This window comes from Lygodium microphyllum, chromosome 25, assembly GCF_053477565.2.
Source record: "Lygodium microphyllum isolate KBCC chromosome 25, Lygodium_microphyllum_v1.1.10, whole genome shotgun sequence".
Classification (NCBI taxonomy): Eukaryota; Viridiplantae; Streptophyta; class Polypodiopsida; order Schizaeales; family Lygodiaceae; genus Lygodium; species Lygodium microphyllum.
Window position 1 is genome coordinate 122,994,802 of NC_141159.1, and position 20,738 is coordinate 123,015,539.

The window sequence follows — 20,738 nt, forward strand, 5'->3', positions numbered from 1 at the left end:
TACCTAAAAAATGAGAAAAATGGGTTTGAAATTAGAAAAAAATAGAAAATGGGCTGAGAAAAATTAGGAAAAATTATACCTATGTTTGTGCAATGTATAACGATGGCAAAGCACAAGGTTGGCCTCAATTTGTCCCCGTTTCTATGTTTTGTGTGTATTTATTGTTCTTTTAAAAGAGAAATGCATAGAAACCCTATCTAACCGATCAATGATGCAAAATGCTAAGAGTTGGATGAAGAGGGGCTGAAACATTGAAAGATAAGAAAAGATTTGTACTATGCATTGCACTTGGCATATAGGAAATGGTTTGAATAAAGAGGATGATAGCATGAGCATATGGCTCGGTGCCTCCTTTCAACGCAACACGTGCTAGTAAAATTCATGGAAAGAATGCTTTATGCACTATGCACGATGCTGGTCTTTCTCTTGTCTGAGCACATAGCCATACATGATTTGCATTAAGCATAATAATTAAAAGGTATCAGAAAAACCTCCTGGATGCATGGCACTTGTTTTCCTTAGGTTGTGACCAACGATGAGTGTGAGAGGATGTCCTAAGTTGTAGGTTAGTCGTTGGGTCCTAAGGGAAAATTGTAGTGAGGAATCATATTAGGGCCAAAAACGCTTCAAAAAATGCACTTTTGTTAATCACGGGATTAAGGAAAGGGCCAAAGAGAGTTCGCCACGTGTGCAAGAATATGGTATTCTTGTCTCCTCTTTTTTAGAGATAGTGGAGTCCTTTTCGTGATTCTCTCTTCTTTTTCAGCCAAAACCCCTAAAGTCTGACTTGTTTTGGAGTCCCAAAGACGTCATTTACTTACAAATCTAACAAAATATGTGACAGAGATGTGATGAAATTAATAATGAGTTTTTTGAAAGTCGGGAGATCTTTCAATATTGTTTTTGGCGCCCAATACATACTCATTTGGGTTCTTGGAGCTACTTTTTAGTTCATTCACCCCTCTTTGAGCTTCTTTCTCTGCGCTTTCTTTCTTTTCATGGCTTCCTCCAGGCGCCCTTCTCGTTTAATACACTCTTGCATAGTCTATAGCCAGGGAGTAGATGGAAATTTTGAGCCCAAAACCTTTGCTGTAAACGATTGGGTTACCATGCTGCCTTCTTGCAAGGGCTCTCATAAGGTGAAAAGAAGAAAACGAGAAGATATAAAACATCACTGGAAGGGGCGTATCATTGCCTTCAAAATTATGCCCGAAGGCTGGTTTGTCAAGGTGCAACATGTTTACATGGCCAAGGATATGCACTTTCCTCCAAACGAACGTGTTCCCCAACAAACACATTGTAAGTTATAAGTTGAATAACGTATATAATTCTTTTCCATTTATGCAAGTTCTAACAAACGGTTCGTCATTGTAGATATCTTTCCGTCAACAAGTATTGAATGGCAACCTGTGGAAAGTCTAAGTGGGACTTTCCATGCCATTCATAAGGTATTGGCAGACATTATTTATGCCGATTAAACTGTGTCTTTTTATAGTGAATGCAAGGTTTTTATATATTATGCACAGTATGTGGTTCCCTCTAAAGCGGATAGGTATGGGAATATCGAAGATTTGCCATTGCCAAGTCTTTCATCTCTAAACTGGGAGATTCCTGACAAGGTAACGGTGCAGAGTTTCAAATTCAAAATATCTCAGGATATTAAAAAGTCCATGACAGCTGGAAGGATCTCAAGAAGAATACATTTATCATGGTTTGTACCCCTCCATATCTTCGTGGCTTTCTTCAAAACAGCAAATTTACAAAGAACGAAGGTACCCTGGCTAAGTAGAAACTTTTCGGAAGAGGATTTGGACAACACTATAGGGACGCATTGGAAATCTAGAGAGTGCGATCATAAGGGTGATATCTTGAGGTGCAGTGCATGCCCTCAATCCTTGGCTTTGGCTTACAGTATCCCTCGCCAAACTCTTGCTTTGGGCTTTGATTACAGGAGATACAAACTAAGATTGGGTATTTGGGTTCCCTTGGATTCCGATACAAATTACACACCATATAAACTTGCGGTGCACGTTTTGCCGCATGAAGAAGTAAAGAAGGTGAATGTTACTTCCAATTGGAGTCTGAAAGATATGAGGGATACCTTGGAATTGCTAGACAATACATCCCCTAGATATAAGTTCAAAGTGAATGGTGTAACAATTGGTAAAAGAGCCGAGCGCTCTTTCTTTTGTACAAGCTGTTTGTCTCCCACAATTGTGAGTTTTGAGCCTTGAGAATGAAAACTTGGCAGGAATTTATCTTAATAGACTGTCCTTAAGATATTTTTTAATGGGAACTCATAAGGAAGCAAGTTGCCTTTCGAATGTGTATAAATAAAATGTACATTACATTCGATTTACAAGTGAAAATTTTCATTACACAATGAGGTACAAAAATTGCATAAAAATGTACAAAGCCAAAATAATAAGGCTCGTGTATGCTTATGTTTGCTATTTTCATTCTTTATCGGTTTCTTCAAAGATATTTTTTCTCATAGGGCCTTTCTTTGATTGTTGAAAAAATTTCACCTTTACAGGCAGTCTCTTTTCTTGGGGCTTAAGAGGGGATGGATCAAATTTAAGAGGAGAGAGCATTGGCATTCCTTTTTTCTTAGACTCTGCAACAGTTGTCCCATTGCCTTTGCCCTTGACTTTACCATTGCCATTGTCCTTACCCTTTCCCTTGACGTTTCCCTTGCTTGTGCCCTTGGACATTGAAGTTTTGGGAGGAAGAAGGGAGTCAGGATCATACGGTGTGATTGCCTTGTCCAGAATCAGCTCGATGCATCTCTCCCTTATCCACCAAACATATGATTCGGGATAGTCCTTACACTGTAAGAATAAATGTTATAAGTTAGTGAAAAGAAATCATGATAAGGGTTGCACAAACATCAAATGAAATTAACTTACATTCACTCCTTCTATTTGTAACAACTTTGAATCCACTGTTCTGCAAATGTTTGAGATTACTCTCCATCCACAAGAATGCGCATCGCTTTGCAATGGAACTTCTTGTAGAAGAAAAGTATAGGGCCTTTGAGGATCAGCAAGATCCTCGTATGTTGTATCCAAAAATGTAGAAACGAGTCTACCAGCACTGCAAAATGAAGCTTTGTAAGTTCAAAATATTCTTTATAAATAAAATCAAAGTAAGTAATTTTCTTTCAACATACATTCGTGCTTGACCATGAACACCACTGAGAGAATTCATAAAGATAATTTCCCTTGAAAGACAATTAATGTAGATGAGACTCCAATGCCCTCTGCAAATTCATAAAAGAGGTGAGTAGAAGGGTGAAAGCAAATGAATATAAATTTTCCTCTACAGAAAAAGAAAAATACCTTTCTACATAAGGGAAAAAGATGTGGTAATTTGTCACACTATCGAAGCTACAAAAAAATGGTGAAATATTAGAACTAGATTTTGCAAAAAGTTCCACAGAGAGAAGTGGATCAACAATGTATATGGTTCTTCGGATATCGAGAGTGAGCGAGGAGACCAATGCCCTGCAGACAATAGCAAAAGCTATTCAATACAAATTTCATCCAAAATATACTTGAACCTAAAAGACTTAACTTATGCAAAAAAAAAAAAAAACCTTACCTTATGCAACAAAAAACCCACGAAGTCAGATAGTTGGACATCCTTTTTTTCCAACATGGGCTTGTCCTCGGGAGATATACTAAGATATTTCTCCTCAGGTTCCGCAGAGACATTCACAAGAATCTGCCCATACACTTTGCCCATCCTCTCGCTGTTGACGGGAGCAAGTAATGTGGCTTTCCTCTTGTAAACATCGTCTTCAGTTTCAAGCACCTCCTGATTTTTTTCACTCAAGAAAGCCTCCTGCTAGGTGGCACCCCTTGTAGGGTAAAGGTGAGTAACATCCTCAACATTTAGCTTTTTCTCTTTCCTGGACAATTTGGGGGAATGTTAAGGATTTCAAAGGCTTTTTGATCATTGGAAGGCAAGGGCCACAGCACTTTGTCAAACCTATACCTGACTTTGCTGATGATGCTGAAATCTTTATTCATAAGGGTGATCCTATGAGCATGGGCGGCAACAATGTAAGCATCGTTCATGAAATCAATAACAAAATCTTCTGTGGCCTCTTGCAGGGCAAGAATGGCTGAGAGTTGCCACTTCTTATTTAGACCAGAGACAGTTGCCACTTGAGACAATCTATCAGAGATCTCTTTAACGACCCTTATAAAAGCAGCTTTTGGAATGACATGCTGTGTAGCTCTCTGGGCTTTCCTTATCTCACTGAAACATCTCTGCATATAGAAGAACCTGGACTTCCTCTTTCTCTTTTGTGGCTTGGGAGGTTCAGTGGGTTCAGCAGATGTAGCCTCAGGTGCCATTGTAGGGAATGAGTCTTTCACAGGGCAAGAATCACCCTTTGCTTCCTCAACTTCAGGAGAAGAAACATTTATAGAAGATGTAAGGCCAACACCAGGTGTAGGGGGGATTTCTATTGTAAAATGCTCTGGGGCCTGTGATGGACCAGCTTCAGTAAACTTGGAAGAGGGCTCCTCCTCAGATTCATCAAATTTTAACTTTCTTTTACCCCCACTGTCCTTCCCATCCAGATACACTCTTCTTGCAGTTTGCTTTGTCCTTGCCATCCAGAAATGCAAAAATAACAACCAGAAGGACAATTCCAGAAATAGTAAATCAAACAGGCTGATTGGCGCGAAAAGGGACGAAATGAGCAATCCCGATACGGCGCGATATGAACAAAACGAGCACAATGGAACAGCGCCCTCGCTCCGTATTGGACACCACAATGCCGATACGGCGCGATATGGAGGAAACCAAGACTGCGTATGGACGCCCTCGCTCCGTATTGGCAAAGCCACAAGAGTGAGACCGAAATGCTGATACGGCGCGATATGGAGCAAACGAACACAGCGTATGGACGCCCTCGCTTCGTATTGGCAATGACAAAAGCGGAATGTTAATAGACTTGGTCCGTATTGGTGAGACCAAACTGCTGATACGGCACGATATGGAGGAAATGAGAACAGCGTTCGGACGCCCTCGCTCCGTATCGGCACACCTCTTTTTTACTAGCGAATAAAGAACCGAGCCGAAAGACCACCGATACAACGTGAGAGTTAAGAAACGGAGAAGACGAAAGTCTTGTATCGCACTATATCGGTAAGGAAGGCGGGAAGAGCTCGAGAAATGAAAAGTGTACACGTAGGAAAAATCACCACTTATATACCCACATATATCATGATACGTGTCGGACACGTGTCCGACGCTGATTAAGCCACGTATCTGCATTTATGGTCTGTGTGCTACGTGTCAAGTAACGACCGGTCCACTTCTTTGCCACGTGGTTATCGACCACGTGTTGGCCAACGGCTACTGCCACGTGTCGGAAACCAACGGATACTGCCAAGTGGCATAATTCCGCGCCTACATAAGGGTGTGTTCCTTATCTGTACGTTTTTTTTCGGTTTTCCGGGATCTCTCTTTGTATTGCTAATACGGCACGAGGGCGACTGTTTGCCTTCTTTGCTTTTCTCTCTTTGCGTCGTTTTGGAGGTTCTGGAGAGTCTTCTTTCAGCTCTCCTCTCAAGCTCATTCTGCCCAAGCTCGTGTGAACACCGTTGTGGCGTTCGCGCTTCTTACTGGAATCACCGATACGGCGCGAGGGGGCCTTTCCGTCCGATTTGTTTCTCTCTTATCGCGCCGTATCGGTAGAAGCTATAAACATGTCTGAACCCATAGAATTCCTAGGATCCAAGGTTTCTCCAGGAACTGGTAAAAGAAGAAGGCTTTCAAAAGGCTCAAGGGCATCAACATGTGATTCTTTTTCCTCTCCATCCTCTGCAACCAGTGTGAGAAGGCCAAGTACATCTCCAGGGAAGCGAACGTCGGTAGTGAGAGGTCAAGGAGTATCAGAGCTCACTGATATCACTCCATTAGAGAGGCTACTTGATTTTATGCTTCAAAATGGAATGGATCTCTCATTCTATGGAGTTGTGAAAAATGTGTTTAATCCTGATTGGGAACTTGAGAAAGTTCTGAAATCTTGTGAAAAATATATTGTGGAGGACTTTTTGGAGTTTGAAAATCTTGCAGGTCCTTCTGTTGAAGTTGGCACAATTGAATATGTCCATGTTCCCATTGGGTCAATAGGAAATGAGAAGTCAGTATTTACTAAAAAGTGCAGGGTCCACTCTCTGGAGAGGTTTTATTCAAGAGACATATTTTGCTGCACTCATTCCAAAAACTACAAGTTGGTGAGAAAATCTGCTGCTTTTATTGTTTTCAGCCTTGTCAAATACCCTGTGAAAGTTGAGGAGCAACAGTTGGAAGGAGCAAAGTCTGCCAGCTTTTGCATGTTAGATGATCTGGTAGATGAAAAGGAAACAGAGGAGGTTGTAGATACAGATTTTGAGGCTTCTATTGCTGAGAATTTGGATGTTGCTCACTTCAAAGCTGAGACTATCATTGAGGAGAGCCAAGGAGATACAAACCCTCAACCTGATGAGAGTTCTCACCATATTGTTCCTTCCCTACCATGTATACCTTTCAAGGACAAGGAGTACATTTTACTGTCAGATATTCAAAAACTTTTTAATCTTAGGGAAGATTATTGTCTTGCAATTATTGCAGAGGCTTCTGATGCTGCAAATGGGATAATTGACACAGAAAATGAATCAAAGGAAGAGATTCTGAAACTTGATAAAGAAATTCTAGATGATAAGTTTATTGATGTTGGTGAGGCCCTCTCTCTTTGTTTTGAGAAGGCCAAAGAAACTGAGAAAGAGTTGAGTATTACTGATGAGGACTTCGATCGCATTCAAAGCGAACTCGGGATTTCCAATTTTGGAAGAGAGGAGCCTGAATATGTTAAAGAATTGACTAACACCAATGAGACAGCATCATCAATTAATTTATGGAATCCATTTAAATTGGAGTACGATGAAAATCAAGTGGTAAGATAATTTTGAATTTGCTTTTACACATTGGTAGGTTTACATTTCATGCTCATTCAGTATGGGTTTTATTTGCAGTTGGAGATTGCTGATACATATAACTTCTTGGGGCGTGGCAAAGGATTGAGAGCTGCTAGTAACACCACCAAAGACATTGCACTCGGCCACTACTTGGCTAGGATTGACCCCGATTCCTTTTTTGTACTTCATAGTAGTTTCTCAGAGGATGCAGCATGGCCGATACTTTGTATTAAAGCTATTACAAGGCTTCTAGGTTTCTCAGGATTACAATATAATTCCCACAAAGTAATGTTTTTGGAAAAGACTGCAGCAATTAGGATTTTTGGCTACGGTCCAGGTTACTCTGCTTCTAGAGCAGGATACTTTTTGGCGTTTTCATCCTACGCCTTAGCTGCAGACCGAACTGATGTGAAATCTATAGCTGGCTACAAGAGAAAAAAATTTCTACGATATAGAGGAAAGATTCCTGAGGAGGAAGAGAATGTGAGAGTTTTGGAAAACTAGCTTTGTATATATTCTTTCTTATATATAAAAGTGTGATTGCTCATGTGTCATTGTCGTCTTTTATTTGCATTCTTTGAAGTTGTTGTCGAAAAAACCAGTTGAATAGCTCCTCCAAAGCATTGCTTTTTGTAACTCCTCCCATGCCTTGTGCTTCGAAAATAACTTGTGCGTGCTTGATAGTGGGATTTTTCCATGCCTTGGTTGCTATAAGTTGCTAAGGGGCCATGCTCCTCCACAAAGAAAGGTCCATGAATATGAAGAATATGCTGCAATACAAAGTAACACAAATTTTATACCAATTGAAAAACCTATCAAAATAAGCCCATATTAAATAATTATTACTTTACCAGATAAAAGTGATATCTTTTTCTCCCCATGCCTCTTTTATCACCTGAACAAGCTTTGTGATTGATCTTTTGAACTCTTCCGCATATGTATATGTTGTCTTATGTTGCCTGAGGAGTTTCAGAAAAACATCAAGGTGTATCCAGACCTCCATTCTAAGAAACGCAAGCCTCGGCGTGCTTGCAACATTTGTTGTGATCTCATATAGCTCTCTCCAACACTCCCAAGCCACATTCACCTGCCTTCCTCAATGGTTTCCTAAGAATCGTCTAGCTTTTGAGCCTCCCATAGAGACATCGGCCAAGATATCTCTTGTTTTTCCTGAAAGTATTGGATCCTTTCTCAAGTGAACTTTGCCCCCATGAAATCCCATTTTCGATAGCAATGCCTCGCATTTATCAATACACTCATCTAATAAAGATAATGGCTTAATGGAATATGCGTAGTCAAGATGCAACCTGAGAAGCTTATCGATTATTCTAATCTCTGCATGCAAAGTACAAATATGAACATTCTTAAGAGAGATGGAAAGAATGGGATCCCAGATGTCTTCTATGTTTTTAAATTTACTCAAATCTATAGAGTCTCTATTTGGGGCTCTTCTTACTGGTCGCAAACTACTCCAATCTTTGGATCCAATACTTTCCATGCAATAAATGCAAGGATATTTTGCATTTGCACCATTACATATTCCAAGCATACATTTGATAGTTTTCAAATCAGCACTCATATGCCATTCCACATTAAATTTACCAACCCCATCAACTACCAACATTTCGCCTTCACTTTGAGACTTAATGATATTTGGAATACCTGTATGGTTGAACAACCATTTCAATGTTTGATGATTTTCAATTGGTACCTGGGCTGCACCAATCCACCAAATCTCCATCTCGGATTGGATCTTATGAAATGGAGCTTTGCCCTCGCCATTGCCATGGTCCAATGGCATGTTCATGAGGCAAATGCTAATTCTTTCCATCTTCTGTCCCTTTTGAATCTGTGCTTCATCCAACTTCAAGGCAAACTTTAGAACACCATAACTTTCTTCTACTGTGATTTTATACATGTGAACCATTGCAATTTGCACCTTTTTTAGATCAACCCATATATTGTTAAACTCATTGTAATAAAAAATTGCCTGTTTTTTTTGTTTTTCATAGGACATAGACCTTTCGATGTGAATGTAATGTCCAAAAACATGTGGAATCTTGCGATTCATGGAAATTCTTGCAGTCGAAACTGCAAGGGCTCGGGGCAATCCAAATGTAGTTACCCTATTGCGTTTAAGATTTTTAAACCATAATCCAGAGATAGCACGATAACCTTTTCAACTTATACCCACAGTATCACATGTCTCTACGATTTCATTTGCTTTCACTGTGCCTTTTAAATCCTTCACTAACTCTCTCAGAGTTGGACCTCTCAAATCCACATTTTCTGGTGACTTAATAATCCTCAAAATGTCTTTCTTATTCATTGTTTCCTTCAAAAGTTTGATTCTTTCCTCATTCTGTCGGATATTTATGCCTAGTATGTTAGAGACATATTTCTTTGTAAGATTTAGTCTCCTTTTCTTTGCTCTCTCACACAAGCTGGTTATATTTTTTAATGGTCTCTTCCTCTCTCTAAATCCTACTGGAGTTTCTCTCAAGCGTGTTAGCTTATCCTGCAATGAGTTGTTAACATTATTCAAAATATCAATCTGACTTGTCAACTCTAAAATATTTGTTTGTGTAGTTTCTAGTGCTTTTTTCATTTCGTGCACTTGAGCTATATATGTGTAAGATGCAAAGTATAACCTCATATAGTAGCCAAGCATTCCATTGTAACCTTCTCCAGCATATCTTATATAGTCATGGACATTCAAAAAAGGAGGTGGTTTACCTGTAGAAGGATCCCTGGGATAGATATTTCCATCCACCCACAAATCTATATGCTTCATTCCTTGTGTTCACAACCTGTTGGCTTCAATCTCATCTATCAATACTCGATGATGTATACTTCTCCAAGATGTGTAAGTCGGATCTAGTTGAATAGATAGCTTGTATTTACGTGTGCTTGCGCCTGTGTTATTTGAAGTAGTATTGCTAGACATTCTAGCAAATGAACCGAGCAAGAATCTCACAGTGGTAGGAAGCAAGTGCAACAAAAGGAATGGTAAAAGAGAATAGTGTATAGAAAGAAAACGCGGGAGCAAACAAATGCGAAGTTCGTACAAAAATCTCGAAAATACAAAATCTCTCGAGTTCCAAGACAATAAACGGCCGAAAAGATGACCCCTGACCTGGATTAAAAGATGAGGGCAATAAATGGCCGACCTCTTCAATGAGCCAAATATTCTCTCATTAATCACATCTGGACAACCAAATTAAGAGGTTTTATTCTTCCTAAACCTCAACTAATTAGCAACTTAATCACTTTCTTACAAGTGCCATTTTTGAAGCGTTTTTTGCCCTAACCGGGTACATCCTGAAACGTAAAATATTGGTACCTTGAGAGGAGTATGTGTGGAAATGTTCTATATGTCTAGCAGCTCATCAAAGGGCCAATCCCTGCAATGTAGGAGAGCTGCAGTGGGGCTCCGATTATTAGTCGGTGAGGTTGCCTCCATATGTGTGTGATTGTGGCATTGCCAATATGTATGGGTTCTCCCTCTGAGGAGTTTAAGGGAAATGTTGGACTATAAACTATAAACGCATAGATTAAGCTGTAGGGCAGTTTGTCCTTTAGCATTAGATTGACGCTCCTGGTCTGCGAGGCCATGAGGGTGTTTGTGTGTCATGAGCATGAGGTCCGGCAAGTGCCATAGCCAGTGTCGGCCCATTTCAAGTCCCATCAGTGGTGCATTTGCCGGGAGTTACCTATAAGTGGCGGTTTTTGAATCTAGGGTTTCAAGGGACCCTAAATTATCCATAAAATGGGGTTAGTTCAAGGATGGAAAACCTTGGCTTTCCCCATACAAAACTTACTAATGGACTTAGTTAGTTATGTAGAGCATGAGTCCTCTGCAGAAGATAATTTATGTGATGAAAAGAGTAGCCCATTAGTGGTTACCCCATCCTCTAATACGATGGCATGGGCCGAGGTTCACCTTGGTGTGGTCTCTACCCAAGAGAAATCATGTTTAACCATCTATCAACCTAGAGGGCATGAAACAAGCATGTTGGAAACTAAGGTAGTTATGGCATCAGCAAGTTATCATGCTAAAGCCATGATGCCATGGGAAAGTGCTGATATACGATGGAATATGCTTGTGGTTGAAACATCCTGTGTAATGGGCCACCATGACGACATAGTAAGCATCACAAGGATGTTAGAAGCCCTAGCTGTCAAGGGAGAACCGTTGCTTAAAAGGCATGGTTCCCAAGTTTTAAGAAGTGGTAAAGATAAATCTGCTTTAGATAAGGACCAAAAGCTCTTATATAAACCCGGTATGGACTTTCCTTTTAAAGGGAAAAGTATGGAAGATCCCCTAAGAGAGGATCAAAATGACATGTTGAAACTTATAGGACTCCCTAGACCACTTAGTGAGTTGGCGGAAATCAGTGCTACGACACACCGAAAAGGGTGGGGATGGAAGAGGTTAGAGATCCTAAGAGGCTGGACCTAGATCATGATGACTATGAAGATTTTAATGGCCCACTATTGATCCCAAAGGTGAGGACCAAATGTCCTCCTCTTTATAGGGATCTCCCAATGTTTTATGGGTTGCCAAATGAGGATCCGATGATTCATTTAAGAGAATATGACCTAACTTGCATTGCAAGTGGGTTTGACGATATACATCGGATTCTTGTATTCCCAAGTACCCTAAAGGGAGAGGCAAGGAAATGGTACTGGAGCCTCCCAAGAGGGTGGATGAGATCATTTGAGGAGTCTTGTGATAGATTTCTAGATGAGTATGAAAAGAAGCTCCCTATGATTCAGGTGTTAGGGCAGCTTATGCAGTTTAGACAGGAGTCTTATCTTTCTGTTAAAGAGTATGCTAGAGCCTTTGGTAGTATTCTTAGGCTTTGGCCAAGAAGAGCCAATGCACTACCAGATGATGTGCTATGTGAGCTCTTTCTGATTGGCTTAGAGATTAATACACAAATCCAAGTGGAACTGCGGAATCCTAAGTCGTTAAGGGAAGCAAAACTGCATGCCATTTATTATGAGGGGCATATTCAGAGATGTTGGAAAAACTTTTGGAGTTTTCCCTGCTCAGTACAAGTGCATTCTAGCTTCCAATCATCTCAGCTCACTTGTTGATACCAAGGTAGCCTATGAGGGGAACCTTGGTGGCCGAAATCTCAAAGCAGAAAATGGCCATCCTATGAGTAGTAATGACATGCCTCTCAGTGAATAGGTGCCAAGCCATGTAAGTCCTATTAGGGCTTGCAACACTTCCATGAGAGGTAGTTGTGATGGCAACATGGATAGAAGCGATGGGCCTATGATTGTTGATAAGCATTCTGTGTGTGGTTCTAATTTTGTAGCTAGTAAGGCTCTTGAGAGACCTTTGGTGTTGGAATCATGCTTCCGAGTGGATGTTGTTCCCTTTAGTGAAAGCATGGTTCTTATGGAAAAAAATAAGACATCTTTTGTAAAGAGGATGCAAAATGCTAAAAGTCCACCTGTGCTTCACAAAGGTCATAAGGATGTGAGGCCATTTGGCCATAGGGATAAGTTTGCATTGAGTTCGTTAGACCAGTGCAGCAAATTGAGGGAATGCAAGAATACTAAGGGAAATGTGATCTGGGTTTGGAGACCCAAAATCTCCAAAATTACGGCAGGAGTGTCGGATGTAAGGCCAAGGATCCCATCTAGATATATTTTGTTGAACCCCCAAGAGGATAAGACTGGATATACATCTGAGAATATACATTGCCTTGGGATACACCCATGTGATGTGCCTAGGCTTGAAGCTCTACCTAGTTTGGGTTGTAACACTGATTTATGCGAAAATCCAAATAGGGGAGGTTTGAATGAGTACAAAGCTATGATTATTTCTGCCAAAGGAGCCACTCAGCCACTTGAACAACCAGTTTATTCGGATTACAATAAATGTAGGACATGCGAGCCCACTGAGGCCATTCATTCAGCTCATAGTGCCCAAGAAGGGATCGGCCTTATTGATGAGTTATTTGTGGAAAGACTTGGACTTGTAGCTCTACAAGAAAAAACCTAAGATCAAAAAATACAAGATTAGCTAGCTTGCATGAGTAGCATGGGGCTAGCCGACCTATGATATGCTATCCTCGACACCCTGGGTAGTCTGTTTAGTACAGGTGCGGTTAATGGTTTCTTGTTTTAGTTTTGTGCTAGACAGGTTCGGAAGAAGAGCTTGGAAGGAGCCTTTTGTTGCATGGACGCTTCTCGTAGCCCTATCCAGGTGATATCTCTCCTTTACGAGTAACGTGTTTTCATGCTGTATGTGTTTGTCTACTCGTAGGGGTTTTTTTCCTTGTCTGAGGGAGGTTTGAGTGTCAAGATTGTGGGAGAGAAGGAAGGAGTCTCACTTGTAGCTTTCTTGCTTGCACAATGGGGAAATACACACACAGGTGGAGGCTGAAAACAATTTTTCTCTTCTTAGTTGTGTAAGCCAAAAAGAACTCTAATACAAAGAAATAGAAGAACCCTATATATGGGTCTCAAACCAAACTCAAATAACTAAGGTGGCATACTAACTGAGCCACGAACTAGAGTAGATAAGGATAGCTGTCATCTAGCTATTATTCATGGGCAGTGTACCAACCGCATCTGCAACTGACAAGTGGTGACATAAATGCACAACGGTCACCCTGGCATATCACGAGTGGAGATCGATATCTCAACACTCCCCCTCGATCTCAATCCCAATTCCTGCACACCAAGCAGGTCTCTGAACTTGCGTAGCTTCTCTGCGCCCAATGCCTTCGTAAATATGTCAGCTGCCTAATCCTCTGTGCTGACATAAACTAGATCAATAAGACCTAGTAAAACCCTTTCCCGCACATAGTGATAATGCACCTCAATGTGCTTTGTTCTAGCATGATAGACTGGGTTATTTGCCAAGTGTATACTACTCATGTTGTCACAATAAATGACAACTGGCCCATCTGTAGGCTGATGCATATCATAAAGTAGCTTATGCAACCAAGCTACCTCACATGCAGTCATTGCTACGCCCCTGTACTCAGCCTCTGTGATCGACAAGGCAACTATAGGCTGTTTCTTGCTGCTCCAAGTGACTGCAACACTCCCAAAAGAGAACACATATCCACTGGTAGATCGTCTATCAAAAATAGTACCAACCCAATCAGCATCAGTGAATCCATACAACTGTATCTGAACCCTAGTCTCATAAAATAGTCCATATTATAATGTGGACTTCACATACCTGAGTATGCGTCTAGCCGCATCCAAATGCGGTTTTCTTGGAGCCTGCATAAATTGACTTACCAATCCAACAACATAGCTCAAATCTGACCTGGTAATAGTCATATAAATCAAACTTCCTACTATGCGTCTGTACATAGTAGGGTCTTCCAGAAGCTCACCTACATCTGCACTCAGCTTCACATTCTGCTCCAAAGGAACTGAAATAGGCTTACAGCCTGTCATCCCATATTTGGACAGCATGTCCAATCCATACTGCCTCTGCAAGAGCCGTATCCTACTCGATGATCTAATCACCTCAATGCCCAAGAAATAATGCAGCTCTCCCAAATCCTTCATCTCAAACTTCTACTTCAATAGCATTTTCACATGAAGGATATCTTCATCACTGTCACCTGTGATAATCAAATCATCAACATAAATGACAAGCAACATAATACATTTCTATGTTTTTCTCACATAAAGTGAGAAATCTGCCTTGGAAATCTGAAAGCCAATAGTGACAAGATACTGTCCTATCTTGTCAGACCATGCTTTAGGTGCTTGCTTCAAGCCAATAGTGACAAGATACTATCCTATCTTGTCAGACCATACTTTAGGTGCTTGCTTCAAGCCATACAATGCTTTCTTCAACTTGCAAACAAACTCAGGATGAATAGCATGCACATAACCTGGTGGCTGTTCCATATATACCTCTTCTTGCAAATCACCGTGCAAGAAGGCATTATTTACATCCATCTGATGTAAAGACCATCCCTTTGATGCAGCCATAGCAATGACTGCTCTTACAGTTGCCATCCTTGCAACCAAACTGAATGTTTTTTCATAATCAATGCGATATGTTTGTGCATACCCCTTGACTACTAATCTTGCCTTGTATCTATTCACAGAACCATCTGCATTGTGTTTCACCTTATAAGCCCACTTACAACCAATTGCATTCTTACCTTTAGGCAAAGATACCAATTCCCATGTAGCATTTTCTTCCAAGGCATCCATTTCTTCATCCATGGCTTTCTCACATTTTTCTTTTCCTATGGCTTGCTCAAAAGAAGTGGGTTCTAGTTCCTGTATCACTTTGACCATATATGCATAATGAATGGCTGTAAATCCATCATATTTCAGCCTATCCACAGGATACCTAGCTCTGGTAGGCCTACGCAAAGTAGGTTCACCCCCAGGTGCTCTCAAAACATCCCTGTTCTTCCTTACTCCAGGTGTAACAATAGAAGGAATAACCAACTCATCATCAATGCTCTTTTGTGAGCCACTGGATTCACCATCCACATAAGAGTGACCTACATTCATATCAAACATGGGCTGATCTACCTTCTCTTTTTCTTTTCGTGATACCTGAATACCACTATATGCATTGCTTTGAGAAGATTCTCCTGATCTCAATTTGCCTGTCCATGGCGAAGAATGTGAACCATTGCTAGAGGACGCTCCAGGTCCACTAATATTTTGTGACTGCTACTGTGAATTTTGTGTAGCATTACCATTTTGTGCATCTACATCATCAATCACATTTACTGGTTTATACAAACTACTCATCTCATCAAAAACAACATCTCTGCTCACTATAAACTTACGAGTAGAAGGGTTATAGCAGCTATACCCTTTCTGCTGTAGAGAGTAACCAATAAAGATGCACTTCTCAGCTTTTGGATCCAACTTGGATCTCAAATCATCTGGCACATGAACATAGGCAATGCAACCAAAAATCTTCAAATGAGAAATATCTGGTTTCCTACCAATATACCTCTCCTCTGGAGTCGTCCCATGTATTGCTGCAGTGGGAGTCCTGTTCATTATGTAGACTGTTGTAGCAATTGCTTCAGCCTAGTAAAAATCTGGCAAGTCTTTTTCATTGAGCATGGCATGAGATACCTCTCCAATATGCCTATTTTTCCTTTCTGCAATTCCATTTTGTTGTGGGGTATGACTGCATGAATATTGCTGCTTTATGCCATGCTCCTGCAGGAACCTTGCAAACTCATTTGAGAGGTACTCTCCCCCTCTATCTGACCTTAGTCATTTTATTTGCAGACTTGTTTCTTTTTCAACCATAGCTTTAAGAGTTTTGAAATGCCCAAAAACTTCATATTTCTTTTTCATAAAATACACCCAAACTTTTCTGCTATAGTCATCAATAAAAGTGACAAAATAATGACAGCCTCCAAGAGATGCAGCTTTAGTAGTCCACATATCAGAGTGGATTAATTCCAATGGCTTCTTACTCTCTTGAACATGTCTAGGAAATGGTTTCCTTGCCTGTTTTCCAAATTGACAGGCTTCACATACCTTATGCATTTCTGCAACCTTGAATTTAGACAATCCTACAACAATATTTTGGGCCTGCATTGATTTAAGTCGTTGTACATTAACATGACCAATGCGTTTATGCCAGATATCAATATCTGCAACTACACCGGTCCCATGTGCAAACATTGCTGCACTCAATTCCGACATGTCTGCATCCAATGTAAACATTCTTCCCTTCTTCTTTCCTTTTGCTATCAAGCGATCTTTATTTTTCATATCCTCAACAAAGCATCCATGAGGATTAAATCTGACCTGCAAGCCCTGCTCAACCATTTGACCAACAGAAACCAGATTCTTGGTAACATGAAATACATCGGACATGTATTTCTTTTTCCCATCCTGCATAGACAAAGGAATTTTTCCAATCTGCACAATAGGATGTGCAGTATCATCACGAGTCTCCAAAATCCTGGTTTTTCCATTTTCCTTGCATCCTCCATCCATTCTGCATGACCTGTCATGTGGTTTGATGCACCTGAGTCAACATACCATACATCGTTGCTTTCTTCTGCACTTGTCACAAAATTGTTCATGTGCTGCACCATAAACAAATGCTCATTTCTGTCATCACCCTGTCTACTAGAAGATGCATAATTCCCTTGTAGTTTTTCATTCATGATGTCATTCTGCTTTTTATAGCAGTCTTTAGCCATATGATCCATTTTACCACAGTAGTAGCATTCAACATTACTGTTTGCATTTTGGCCTCTTTGCCATCCACCACAACCTCTTTGGCTCCCCCTCCCTCTAGAGTTACCACGTCCTCCTCCATAGGACCGGTTTTCTTGAGTTTGCTACATATTCTGATTTCTTCCACGGCCTCCAGATTGGTCTCCTCTACCTCTGCCTCTACCTCTTCCAGCATTTAAGTAGAAGGCAGCTTCGTTTGAAGTTCCTCTTGAAGAAGATGCACCACCATTTCTCTGCTCCTCAGAAATTAGAAGAGCAATCAACTCCTCAAAATCAGGAAATCTTTCACGGACGGAAATGGATGTTCAGAACTGTGCATAATCCTTTCCTAGACCATTCAAGGTCACATAAACTAAATCATCATCTTCCACTGGCGACCCAATGGAAGGAAGTGCATCTGCAATCTTCTTCACCTTCATGTGGTAGTCATTGATGCTCATATTTTCTCTTTGCACATTATGCAACTCTTGCTTGAGCTGCATTTTCCTGGCTCACGTATTTGTGCTATACATTTTTGACAAAGTATCCCATGCCTCCTTTGGCGTACTTGCATCCTGAATATGCACAATCATAGAGTCTGAAATGGTGATAGACAGCCAGTACATAACTTTCCTGGCTCTCTCATGCCATGCTTTAAGTGCCTGCATTTGCTGTTGATTGGAAACATCAAGAAGAACTGGTTCTTCTTCATTTCCTGCAACAAATTCCCAATATCCTTTTCCCATAAGGAAATTCGTCATTCTAAACTTCCATGCTTGGAAGTTGTTCTTGTCAAGCTTTTCAGTGACAATCTGTGAAAGAGAATCAGACGCCATTACATAACACTGCAAAAAATTTTATCGCTGCAAAGAACACAGCTTCAGTCTCACAAGGGCAAACCTGCAAAACTGACGAAAGTGGTAGGTATTTGACCACACAGTCACTTCCTAGTGACGATTTTACATCAACAGGAAACAAGGATGATTCTCTATCTCCGAATGTCTCTGCGCACAGGCATACGATGCAATTTCTACAGAAACTTTTCACCGACCTGTAGAACAATGGTCGCACAGCATAAAACTGGGCCTTTTCCTGAGTGCGTGCAGAAAACTTCCGCCTCCAAAACAGGCCCCGAAATGGCCTCAAATCAAAAAAACAGGGTCATCAAGGGCTAAAGCCCTTACCCACAACATATACTGCCCTCTTGCTTCACCACCAAGGACGTCTCAACCTGAGACAATGCACTCTTGCACTTTCCAACTGTGCTACTTGCAGAGACTTGCTCCCAAAACAGAAAATGAAAGCAACACTGCTCCTCTTACCAGAACACAGCGAACTTGGTTTGCTTTCTTGAGCTCCTTACCACGAACAAGGCTCTGATACCATGTCAAGATTGTGGGAGAGAAGGAAGGAGTCTCACTTGTAGCTTTCTTGCTTGCACAATGGGGGAATACACACAGAGGTGGAGGCTGAAAACAATTTTCCTCTTCTTAGTTGTGTAAGCCAAAAAGAACTCTAATACAAAGAAATAGAAGAACCCTATATATGGGTCTCAAACCAAACTCAAATAACTAAGGTGGCATACTAACTGAGCCACGAACTAGAGTAGATAAGGATAGCTGTCATCTAGCTATTATTCATGGGCAGTGTACCAACTGCATCTGCAACTAACAAGTGGTGACATAAATGCACAACGGTCACCCTGGCATATCACGAGTGGAGATTGATATCTCAACATTGAGTAGTCGTTGCCTCCTGTAAAGACATTGCCAGGCATTGGAAGACCTGTTTTAGACCGGAGTCCTAGTGACCCTGTTCTGCTGGCCTGCTAGGCAGCTGTTCTAGGAGTTCTTGTTAGTTGTGAGGCAGTTAGAGAAGCCTGCCAAAAGAAAAATAATGATGATGAAACAAAACCCTAAATATCCCAAAAGACAATAAATATATACAAAGATTTGTAAAAAGGGGTTCTAACCCCCTATAAAAATAGAAAAGAAAAGAAACAAAAATTTATGAGCAGTTGATCATCGCCTAGTGAAGGCTTGGTAGGTTTCTAGGGACGAGTCAGTCCGAGGGATGATGCCTTGTCTTCCTAGGGGTGGCGTCTTGCTGGAAAAGAAGAAAGTAAGGAAGGTTGGAGCGAAAATAAAAGTGAGCGTCAGAAAAGGATTAAGTGTCGCCTTGCGAGGGCTTGGTAGGTTCTTGGGTACCGAGACAGGACCTAAGACCAATTCCCTGTTCTCCTTGGGTCACTACGCTCAGCTCCCTCCTTTTTACATGCCCGAGTATGGAAAATAAAAACCTAAAAGAATCAATGTGTTAAAGAAAATACTTCTTGATCAGGCTATAGGAGTCCTCACCTAGTAGGAGCTCCTGGTTGTGTTGTCCTTAGTTAGGTAGGTAGTTCAGACCACCACTTAGGGCAACCCCTTTGATAGTTCTTTTTAGTATGGCCGTGTTAGAGGAGTCGGTTAGTGACTAGCTGCAGACCTTCTATCAGATTATGCTAGGACTACTCCTTGTGGATTTCATGCCTTAGTTTTGTTAGGGAGTAGGGTGAGCATTGTGTTGTGTTTAGTATGTATTTCTTTTGTATCAGCTTGATGCTTGCTTTGGTTGTTTTTGTGCAGATTTGTTGTGGGATTCGACGGGTTGAGTCACCCTATCCCATGGTTGCCAATGAGAGCGGAGTTTTGAGCTCGGGATGTGCCTAAAATTTGCCAAAATTTTTGAAATTTAAGGGAAAAATATTCAACATCGAAGGCAGTGGCTCCAGCTAGGACGATTTTAAGCACCAAGTGAGATACGACTCTTAAAAGGCGCCCGAGTGACACTTGTTGATTTTTGATAAATTTTTAGACTACCGTGCAGGATGTCAGGAGTTTCTGGTCAATGCGGGATGACAAGCCAGACGCCCAGGATTTTTCAAAGCTCGATTTGGAGCTAGGATGGGGAAATGGCCACAAAATGGTCAAGATATGAAAAGGTGGACACTTGGGGCTGATCTTCTCCCTCTTGGCCGATCTTATCGCTTATCTTCGCCCGTACAATGGTGGCCTGAATGAAGAGAGCCAATTCTAGTCTTTCTCTCTCCTCCCTCTCTCTCCCTTAAAGGGTTGTTCTTGTGTGGAAGAAGACAATGAAGAATAGTGGAGGAAAGCTTGTCCGGATGAGACTGGATTGCTTCCGGATGGATGAAGACTTGAAGAGTGCTAATTTTGAAGATGCTGAGCATTAAATGCATGATAGAAATCAGTCCCATAGCCAAGAACAAGAAACCGAAACCTGAAAATAAGCGGTAATGCTATTTTTATAAAGGAAAATGATCTTTTTATGCTATTTGGTTTATGAAACCTTGCTCATATGGGATGAAAGTTCATTATGATATTGTTTTCTATGAGTTTCAACTGTTTGCAACCTGAAAATCAGAAAATATAAGGCTACATGACTGGAATTTGTGTCAAAATACATGAAAATATGTGTTTTAAGGGTAAAATTGAAATTTTTGCTATATAAATGAGAAATATGATATGTCACACCAACTAAATCTGAATTTTT